Consider the following 12684-nt stretch of genomic DNA (forward strand, 5'->3'; position numbering starts at 1 on the left):
GATATTTAATATAAAGTTGTATTACTATTAGTACATATCAGGTTGACAGATCATAGATATTTAATATAAAGTTACATAACTATTAGTACATATCAGGTTGATGCCTATTTCAAGGCCCTGCTCCCTAGATCATGATCCTGCGACTTTCAATAAATTAGCAACTTTCTGTGATAAGTTTTCTGCTCAAATTAGTTTGATGGAAATACTTTATAGTGTCTTTAAAGTCTGATACCTACAGAGGACCTGCCCCATAGGTCACGATCCAGTGGCTTTGAATTAATTAGCTATTTCCATTGAACTACTTGTGATAGGTCATTGATATTCTATAATTATTTGCATTGCTATCTGTACATATCAGCTTGGACAACTATTGCAAAGCTCCCTGCCTTGTAAAGCATGATCCTGTGACTTGGAATTAATTAGCCACTTTCAGTGATAAGTTTTCTGCTAGTTTCTATAAAATTGCATTACTGTAAGTACATATTAGCTTGACACATGTCAGTTCATATCAGGTTGATGCCTTCAGAGGACCTGCCCAATAGATCACGATCCAGTGACTTTGAATTAATAAGCTATTTCCATTGAACTATTCATCATTGATATTTGAAATTTGACATAAATTTGCATTGCTATCTGTACATATCAGCTTGATGACTATTTAAAAGCCCTGTCACATACTGGATGTTCCTGTGACTTTCAATCAGGGCTATTCCAGAAAAAAATATATGGGGGGGTTGGAAGGCACATTATATTAATAATACATGGGTGATGGGAATCAGAGCAACTTTTCACACTATAATGCACTATAATACTCAATTACAATTGTCTGGGTGGTGGGTGCTTACAAAAACTGCCTTCCAACCCCCCCATACATTTTTTTCTGGAATAGCCCTCACTGTAAATTCAGTTATTATTGCAAGGATTTTTATTATTGCGAAAAATGCAAACGAGTTGTAAACGCATTAATTTAAACTCTCATTTTGAAATATTTTATATGAATTAAACAGGATTTTTCTCAAATTCATAAAAACTAAAATCTCATTTAAGACTAGAATGACAAAATCGCAATAATAAATGCACACACTAAATTCTGAATTTACAGAAGATACCAATTTTCACTCTTAAGTTTTCAGCTGATACAAGAGAAAAATTTGGGTTTATCCAGTATGTCATAAAATGTACAAAAGGAAACAAATGAGTTCTTCCATTATGTCATAACCTGTACGAGAGGAAACAAATGAGTTCTTCCAGTATGTCATAACATGTACAAGAGGAAACAAATTAGCTCTTTCATTATGTCATAATAGTACAAGAGGAAACAAATTAGCTCTTTCATTATGTCATTGCATGTACAAGAGGAAACCAATTAGCTCTTTCATTATGTCATTGCATGTACAGGAGGAAACCCATGAGCTCTTCTGGTACTTCATCACATGTACAAGAGGAAATCAATAAGGAAACCAATGAGATATTACAGTATGTCATGACATGTACAGGAGGGAATCAATGAGCTCTTCCAGTATATCATTAAATTATAAGAGAAAACAAATGAGCTATTCCTGTATGGCATGACATGTAACAGAGGAAACAAATGAGCTATTCCAGTATGTCATGAAATATACAAGAGGAAACAAATGGGCTCTTTAATTATTCCATGGAATATACAAGGGGAAACAAATGAGCTCTTTCAGTATGTCGTGACATGTAACAGAGGAAATCGATGAGCTATTACAGTATTTCATGACATGTCACAGAGGGAACAAATGAGCTCTGTCAGTATGTAATGCCTTTTAACAGAGGAAACAGATGAGCTCTTTTCGTATGTCATGACATTTACAAGAGGTAACACGAGCTCTTTTAGTATGTCATGACATGTACAAGAGGAAACGAATGAGCTCTTTTAGTATGTCGTGACATGTACAAGAGGAAACACAAAAGCTCTTTCAGTATGTCATGACATGTACAAGAGGAAACACAAAAGCTCTTTCAGTATGTCATGACATGTACAAGAGACAACACACAAGCTCTTCCAGTGTGTCATGACATGTACAAGAGAGAACTGATGAGTTCTTCCATTATGTCATAATAGTACAAGAGGAAACACATGAGCTCTTTCATTATTTCATTGCATGTACAAGAGGAAACCAATTAGCTCTTTCATTATGTCATTGCATGTATAAGAGGAAACCAATTAGCTCTTTCATTATGTCATTGCATGAACAGGAGGAAACCCATGAGCTCTTCTGGTACTTAATCACATGTACAAGAGGAAATCAATAAGGAAACCAATAAGATATTACAGTATGTCATGACATGTACAGGAGGGAATCAATGAGCTCTTCCAGTATATCATTAAATGACAAGAGAAAACAAATGAGCTCTTTTAGTATGTCGTGACATGTACAAGAGGAAACACAAAAGCTCTTTCAGTATGTCATGACATGTACAAGAGGAAACACAAAAGCTTTTCAGTATGTCATGACATGTACAAGAGACAACACACAAGCTCTTCCAGTGTGTCATGACATGTACAAGAGGAAACTGATGAGTTCTTCCATTATGTCTTAATAGTACAAGAGGAAACACATGAGCTCTTTCATTATGTCATAACATGAACAAGAGGAAACCAATTAGCTCTTTCATTATGTCATTGCATGAACAGGAGGAAACCCATGAGCTCTTCTGGTATTTCATCACATGTACAAGAGGAAATCAATAAGGAAACCAATAAGATATTACAGTATGTCATGACATGTACAGGAGGGAATCAATGAGCTCTTCCAGTATATCATTAAATTACAAGAGAAAACAAATGAGCTATTCAAGTATGTCATGACATGTTACAAAGGAAACAAATGAGCTATTCCAGTATGTCATGAAATATACAAGAGGAAACAAATGGGCTCTTTTAGTATGTCATGAAATATACAAGGGGAAACAAATGAGCTCTTTCAGTAAGTCATGACATGTAACAGAGGAAATCGATGAGCTATTTCAGTTTGTCATGACATGTCACAGGGGGAACAAATGAGCTCTCTCAGTATGTAATGCCTTTTAACAGAGGAAACAGATGAGCTCTTTTCGTATGTCATGACATTTACAAGAGGAAACACGAGCTCTTTCAGTATGTCATGACATTTACAAGAGAAAACAAATGAGCTCTTTTAGTATGTTGTGACATGTACAAAAGGAAACAGAAAGCTCTTTTAGTATGTCATGACACGTACAAGAGCGGAAACAAATGAGCTCTTCCAGTATCTCATGACATGTACAAGAGCAGAAACAAATGAGCTCTTCCAGTATGTCATGGCATGTACAAGAGGAAACTGATGAGCTCTTCCAGTATGTCATGACATGTGCAAAAGGAAACACATGAGCTCTTTCAGTATGTCATGACATGTACAAGAGCGGAAACAAATGAGCTCTTCCAGTATCTCATGACATGTACAAGAGCAGAAACAAATGAGCTCTTCCAGTATGTCATGGCATGTACAAGAGGAAACTGATGAGCTCTTCCAGTATGTCATGACATGTGCAAAAGGAAACACATGAGCTCTTTCAGTATGTCATGACATGTACAAGAGCGGAAACAAATTAGCTCTTCCAGTGTGTCATGACATGTACAAGAGGAAACAAATGAGCTCTTCTAGTATGTCATGACATGTACAGGAGGAAACAAATGAGCTCTTTCAGTATGTCATGACATGTACCAGAGGAAACAAACGAGCTCTTTCAGTATGTCATGACATGTACAAGAGCGGAAACAAATGAGCTCTTTCATTATGTCATGACATGTACAAGAGGAAACAAATGAGCTCTTTCAGTATGTCATGACATGTACAAGAGGAAACAAATGAGCTCTTTAATTATGTCATGACATGTACAAGAGGAAACAAATGAGCTCTTTCAGTATGTCATGACATTTACAAGAGGAAACAAATGAGCTCTTTCATTATGTCATAACATGTACAAGAGGAAACAAATGAGCTCTTTCAGTATGTCATGACATTTACAAGAGGAAACAAATGAGCTCTTTCATTATGTCATAACATGTACAAGAGGAAACAAATGAGCTCTCTCAGTATGTCATGACATGTACAAGAGGAAACAAATGAGCTCTTTCATTATGTCATGACATGTACAAGAGGAAACAAATGAGCTCTTTCAGTATGTCATGACATTTACAAGAGGAAACAAATGAGCTCTCTCAGTATGTCATGAAATGTAACAGAGGATACAAATGAGCTACTCCAGTACGTCATGACATACAAGAGGAAACAAATGCGCTCTTTTAGTATGTCATAAAATGTACAAAAGGAAACAAATGAGCTATTCCAGTATTTCATGACATGTAACAGAGGAAACAAATGAGCTACTCCAGTATGTCATGGCATGTACAAGAGGAAACAAATGAGCTCTTTTAGAATGTCATAAAATGTACAAGAGGAAACAAATGAGCTCTCTCAGTTTGTCATGAAATGTAACAGAGGATACAAATGAGCTACTCCAGTACGTCATGACATACAAGAGGAAACAAATGAGCTCTTTTAGTATGTCATAAAATGTACAAAAGGAAACAAATGGGCTATTCCAGTATGTCATTACATGTAACAGAGGAAACAAATGAGCTCTTTTAGTATGTCATAAAATGTACAAAAGGAAACAAATGGGCTATTCCAGTATGTCATGACATGTACAAGAGGAAACAAATGAGCTCTTTTAGTATGTCATAAAATGTACAAAAGGAAACAAATGAGCTATTCCAGTAAGTCATGACATGTACAAGAGGAAACAAATGAGCTCTTTTAGTATGTCATAAAATGTACAAGAGGAAACAAATGAGCTCTCTCAGTATGTCATGAAATGTAACAGAGGATACAAATGAGCTACTCCAGTACGTCATGACATACAAGAGGAAACAAATGAGCTCTTTTAGTATGTCATAAAATGTACAAAAGGAAACAAATGGGCTATTCCAGTATGTCATTACATGTAACAGAGGAAACAAATGAGCTCTTTAAGTATGTCATAAAATGTACAAAAGGAAACAAATGGGCTATTCCAGTATGTCATGACATGTACAAGAGGAAACAAATGAGCTCTTTTAGTATGTCATAAAATGTACAAAAGGAAACAAATGAGCTTTTCCAGTATGTCATTACATGTAACAGAGGAAATAAATGAGCTACTCCACTACTACCCTGATGAATAGAATTTCAACTTCTGCTATTGGTCAAGAAAGATGTAAAGTAATTTGAATGAGCTTGACTTCTATCTACTGGCTGATGGCACAGTATTGTAATCGCAAATATTGCCATGGCAGAAGATCATGTTTTCTATTGGTTAATAGTTGTGCACTTAATACAGATTGATAATTAGGTCTTAGATACAAGATTTTTTTTACAAGTTGTAATGTCCCATGCATTCAAACTGAAAGTGCATTAGGAGACACAAAATTTGATATACCGGGGGAAACATGTCAGTATTTTTGCTATTCCTTATGGTTCTGGAAATAAAAGGCTTATCTTTGGAAAGGATTGTTATGTGTGAATACTAAAGTGAAAAAATTCATTATGAAACACATGCATGACAAAAAGTGGCTCTACACAATCACGACATAATATCGTAAATGAATGCATTGGGCTGCTGCAGGCTAATGAAACAAGGATTCCTAAAAGTAAAACAATGTATAATATATTAACATTTTAATGGGTCAAATATTGCTTAATTTATAGTTTTCATAGCAATGTTTTGTGGATTATTTTGTCTTTCATCAGGTCTCCCCTTTCGCCATAAAATACAAACAATCCTGTATTATGATCTGTAAATGGATCTACTGTTGACAAAAACCACATATAAATTTTGATTTTTTAAAAATGATCTCTACGGACTTTCAATTTTGATAAATGTAACCAGAAAACCAGACCATGCTGAAGATCTGCAGGTACATACGACGGTGACCGAAACGGTCCTATATTCCGGACAATTGTATAATATCCGGCTGGATAAAGCATGAAACGGTCATCTACTTTTTAGTTTTCAAGGCTTTTTCGGTCATTTTAACATAATTTACGATCTTTTTGACCCAACCTTTTGCCCTTAATATCCACACATTTCCGGTCATAAAAGTGACAAGATGATTAATTACTGAAATTATAAGAAATTCATTTATAAACATGATTTGATGAAAAATTTAAAAAGGTTTTAAATGAAAAATCTTCAGAACTATGTTGTATGAACTAGAACATGTGTGCGCCTGTGCTCAGGTGGGAAATTTAATTATGCATCCTACATTTCTTCAAAAATGCTAAAATTATCATTGATACCTGTATTTAACATTCATTTCAAGTATTTTGTTGAAGAAATAAAGTGGAAAGAGCTTCTTCACTCAGTGGTGCTTTTTAAACGTTCAAGTCAACATCCAGTTTTAGGAAAATGTGATTTTAAAAACTAAAGTTTTTGACGTCATTTTGCACAAATAAAAGAGTCTAAGGCAGATATGAGCACGCTGATGTGCACACTTTGAATGATGCACTGCCAATTTAACACTTTACATCAGAACATCAAATCCATATCAAAGTAAAGTTTGATATAATTTTTTTTTAATCTAATGTCAATCATTGGAATGGCCATCTGATTACCATAATTGCCTTTTGTGACTTAGTCTTGAGGGATTAAAATCGGGATTAGATATAAAATGTCTGGCTGGCTCAAATATTTTTTGGAAGCCCTGATACAACCCAGACCATCAAACTACAGCAGCAAGACCATCAAAAAGTCAACTAGAACTGACATGAGATTTAATTATATATGCCTATCACAGCTTTATGTCAACCAATGCAACCCAACCTCAGTTTTCCTACAAAACTTTGATGTGGCTTCTCAAAATAATGTAATTGTCAAGATCAGCAACATGTACAAATCAATTAAGTTTTGTGTATGCTGTGATGTGGCTTCTCAAAATAATGTAATTGTCAAGATCACCAACATGTACAAATCAATTAAGTTTTGTGTATGCTGTGATGTGGCTTCTCAAAATAATGTAATTGTCAAGATCACCAACATGTACAAATCAATTAACTTTTGTGTATGCTGTGATGTGGCTTCTCAAAATAATGTAATTGTCAAGATCACCAACATGTACAAATCAAATAAGTTTTGTGTATGCTGTGATGTGGCTTCTCAAAATAATGTAATTGTCAAGATCACCAACATGTACAAATCAAATAAGTTTTGTGTATGCTGTGATGTGGCTTCTCAAAATAATGTAATTGTCAAGATCACCAACATGTACAAATCAATTAACTTTTGTGTATGCTGTGATGTGGCTTCTCAAAATAATGTAATTGTCAAGATCACCAACATGTACAAATCAAATAAGTTTTGTGTATGCTGTGATCTTTCGTTTTATGAAACTTATCATCACTATTTGCCAATTAATAACAAAGCATATTAATGTAACACCTTTATTCCAATTGCATACAATTTCCTGGACATAAACAATAGGAAATTATAAAATGATTTTTTTGTAATTTTTCATTCAAAAAATATTAATTAAATATGTCAATACTTGTGTAAACATTCACAATTATTCCCTTTAGGTTGGATTCAATAACTAATATAATGCTGAGTATACATACATATATTTCATGCACCATACATGGATAGGAAATAAATTCTTCAAATAAAATGCATTAATCCCAGAACTGATTGTAAAAAAATATCTATATATATATATAATAGTTTTCTATCTGCCGGTTTGAATATCATTTTGGATACAGATGTTTGTTTAGATATTAGAAGATATACATGTATATTTGAATATGTTATTGCATTTATAGTTATTTATAAAAATAAACAATTTCCTTGGAACCAATATTCCTTCATCAAAAGACAATTTTAATTTGCTAAGAATGTTTTTGTACATAATAGTAAAATGTTTCAAATATTCTAAACATAAATATAATGAATATTTTATGTTTCTTTGGTAATTTAAATAAATTTGAAGCAAAAATGTCATTTATTTTCATTCTGCAATTGAAATTTTTTAATGGATGGTTAATCAAAAATGCATTCTGTAAGGTGCTTGTATAAATGCAACATTTTTAATCTTATTTTCAATAGTAAACAATGCATTATTTGAATAAAAATTTCAGAAAAACCCTGATAAAATAGGTATAATGTATTAAAAACTTATTCCTGTCGCTAGCTGTCATGTTTAGATATCACATTTAGGGATGTAAACTACTTTTCAAATAATTAATTTCTTCACATGCAAGTTTAATATACCAAAACAGAAAGCAAAGTCAATACAGCAAGTTTACAATATGAGATCAAATAATGAGAATAATAGATAAGTTATCTACCTTTAAACTGAGGGAGGGCAGAAAAATACTTTTAGCCAAATGAAAATAGATAAAATTTAAACTGATGTCAGTTTTAGGCAACTTTATTCAGTAGGTAACAAACTTTTTTCACTGCACATTTCATAAATTCATTTTGTACATTAAAATGGTGATATAATAAACCACAAAAGTAAGACAAATTTTGAAGTTGTTTTTTTCATATTCAAGAAAATCTGTATTGAAAATGATTCGCTATTAATGTAAGTATTTGGTGAAAAAAATATAAATTAATAAAAACTAAGAAAAAACTTTCTTAATAAACATGAAACAATAAAATCCAACATATATCAAAAGTAAACAACGAATCAGCAACAAAAATATTCTACTAAAACAAGAATCTGAAACCATCTTGTTTCGCTAATGAATATTATTGGTGCTGTTTTCACCTAATAAAAAAATAAATATTGGCACTTTTTCTGAAGTAAAACAATATCGGATATTATTTTTAACTAAGCAATTATACAAACCCTTGATTGCATAAAAATTTTGAAACTAGAATCCCATTAAACTTTAATATACAGTAAAAAGTGAACAATTGAAAACGTTCCTTCTAACTTGAAAGTTAAATAGCATTTTTTTCATGCAAAAATAATAATCTTCCTTATCTTTTGAAATCTTCAGCTATAAAGGAAGTTCTTCTTCCTTTTTCAGTTTTTTTTTTACATAATGAAAAAATTTTCTTTTTATAATTAACATCTGGATTTCTAATAAAAATGTATAAAATATACCCTGAATTTGTTTTAAATCCCTACAGTTCCAATCAAAATCATTGGTTTTTTTACCTACTACTATCATGTATATAGATCAGTCCTCAAACCTGCACTGAGGCAATCATAAAACTTAATATTACTAATTTCTCATCTTTTCTATTGTATTTAAATGCTTAACACACTTGTGCATTATATCATATTGGGTCTCAGTCTAAAGCAAGTTAAACTTCCCTACAATAGAAGGATATAAGATATATTTTCTGGATTAACTTCAATTTAAAATTTAAAGATAAGATTGCTTGCTGTTTTAATAGTTTATAAAAGTTAACATATGGCAAGTTTTGAGTGGCTTTAAAATTCCACATTGATATAAAAATTAACAAAATACTTTTTATTAAGTATTGCATTTCTTGTTTTAATATTTGTCTGTAAATGGGACAAAATTTTGTCTTCTCTCTTTTACATGTTACCTCAAACGAGGCAGTACCTATATATTTTTTTTACCTTAAGAACATGGCAAAAATGCATACATGTAGATCAGAAAAATATTGAGGTTGCTGAATATAACAACAATACATGTGAAAAATACAGTGTATATATACATGGAATGAATACTGTTAAAAGCTAAATAGAATCCTGATATGGTCCATGAAAAATATCACATCAGTATAGTAAATACCTAAACATATAACAAAATAGGTCCAAACATGCTATTCTACTAATCTCAGAACTGTGTGGTAGTTATCAGCATTTTATACAAATGCACACTTGTCAAAATGGATGTAGAGTATGTCAGGAGAGGGTAAACTTATTTTGGTTTCAAACAAGTAAAATAGGTCAGTAACGGAAAATTTGACTTAGCATAGATTTGGAAAAAAAATATTGGAATCCTCAAATAGTCTTTATTTTGATGACAATGTGTACAAAAAGAGTTTTGTGTTTATTGAAAATATTTAAGCTGTTCGACCTCACTATGTTAACTTTAGAATAGCATGTTTAGAACAATTACCACTGAGCAATTTATCCAACATTGTAAATCTACCTTGAAGTTGATTCAAAGCCTGTATGGTGTTTCCCTGCATATCTTCCTTATTCAAATTTTACAAAACTGTTTTTCGTGTGCAATGTGTACATAAATATTTACTTCAAATGTTAATTGGGATGTGCAATATATGTACAATTCAGCATAGTATTAGTTGTATATCTATATATGTTTATACAGCAACCAGCCAGGAATAATGTGCAGAGAAAAAAGTAAATGTATAATATAATTAAACATGAATCAACTTGTATATAATTGCAAAAGTCATTTACAAAATTAAACAAAAAACTAGGAATGACAAAAAAATAAAAGCACATTGTTATAAATTGTTTTTAAGATTGGATTATACTTGTAAACTTATAAATTTAAATTTCCCTAAAACAGGTAATTATTTCTTGGATAAATAAATAATTGATAAAACTTCAAATCAACCATTATATTGCAACATTGGCATTTAGATTTTCATTTGTCGATGTGCTACTGAAAATGTACAGGTACATAAACACCATGCTGTATAGTTTCCAGTTACTTTTCTAATTTGTTTGACAGTCACTAGAAGGTTAAAATTCAAAAAAAGAAAACATTCAACAATTTTCTGAATACAAGTTCAACAGCCATTCAATGTTATAGAATATCTAAATTTAATATGAGGATTTGTCTCATGTGGTAAATCTCCTTTATTTTTATACTGCTGCAAATGAAACCTATTCTTATAATTCAAATATCTTTCAAGTTTGAATGATATAAAATTAATTAGAATGTAACAGATAAACCCTTAAAATTTTGATAAATTTTCTTTTAGTACAAAATGTTACATAGAAAGTAAAGGCTTGTAAAGTAATTGTATATTTGATGCAAATAAAAACTTGGAAAAGTAACTGGAACTACTCTAACAAACACACAATCTGCTCATGGTTGTGTATTGATTAAAATTTCATACCGATAATTAAAACAGTTAACATTGGGGGGAAATGAAAAACACACATTGCAAATAATGATTAAACATATATTTTTCTGTATATGAAAAGTGTAATTAATAGTAAAGTTTTTCAAAAATAATAAAGAAAAATAATACCAAAAAACAAAAGTAAAACACTCTTGTTCTCAAGTATATATAAATATATATATCTTGCCCAAGCATTTGAAAATCTGCACTAAATACTGATTAACAAGCTATTAAAAACATAACCAACCAAAAATATTAATAAACCTGCTTCATCTAGATCAATGAATCAACAAAAAAAAATTAATAAAGTTATTAAGTGAACATATAAGTGGACACGGATTAATTAAACTCAAAATGAATGACTAAAGCAAAATGTAATAAAACAGAAAAGTTGCTATAAATACAAGACTAAAATAAAATGAATTATAATAATAATAATCTGTTTAGGGAAATTTGTTGAAAAACACATGTAAATATGTAACATTACAATACAAGGAAAATAAGCACCAATTTAATATATGCTAACTGTACAACATAATTCCCAACCCCCAAAAGACTTACTACTGATATTAATAAGTCTCTTTTCCTAGTTTTGTAGCAAAACAAGACTGTTACAGTTATTTCTGCTGTTAATTATTTACTATCTACTTAAACATCATACAAAAAACAATAAAATTTTGATCACATGTGAATTTGAGACAGAAAAAAACATGTATTTACAAACTTATACAATATCATTTAGGTGTACTTGAACACAGTATAAAATAGAATATACCTATTATGCAGAACTGCCATCATAATTTAAAGGAGTATTGAAAATCAACAAAAATTATAATTTATATTCTTAACCACTTTATTGGGCAACACCATCCAAAACAAAACCAAGTGTTATAACGACTATATATACTTAGATAACTCTGCAGAAGTGGCAGAAAAAAGCACTTTCCATGGATAGACATTTATTGTATAGCAAAGTGTCCTGTATAGAGAAACCAGACTCATCACCTGTCTGCAAACTTTATATTTTAGGCTAATCAAACTATCTTAACAGTACCATGCATTGGTATTTTTAAATGAACAACTGCCCTATAAGAGATAATTGAACTGCCATGTTTCCATTTGAAATTATTATCAAGTTTCAAATAGATACCTCTCCAAAAGAATGTGGTATTAAAGAGTAACTGCACTGATCTGCTTAGAATCAAAACCGTGTAAGAATCTGGGGTGACACATCTCACTTTAACTCAATTAACATATTTCAATTATGACTAGCCTCATAAACTAATGAATTACAATTTAGATATAAACAAAATGAAATGGAAAATTTCATTCAAAGACAATAATGTTGTATTATAAAACTTCTAAACAATAAGATGCAGATAATTTTTTTATCAGACATATTCTTAATTATATTATTATTTTCCATTATTCCAATACATTAGTCTAACAGATGTCAAATTTGAAATTTGATATCAAAAGAATGCTCGTTTTAAGATTATGTTATGTAACAACTGTGCTAGGAGCACAAGGGACACCTAGAATTCCTGAAAATTGTTCCACAAATTAATTGGCTTTATTTAG

Source organism: Mytilus edulis, chromosome 8 (assembly GCF_963676685.1).
Source record: "Mytilus edulis chromosome 8, xbMytEdul2.2, whole genome shotgun sequence".
In the NCBI taxonomy this organism is placed as follows: domain Eukaryota; kingdom Metazoa; phylum Mollusca; class Bivalvia; order Mytilida; family Mytilidae; genus Mytilus; species Mytilus edulis.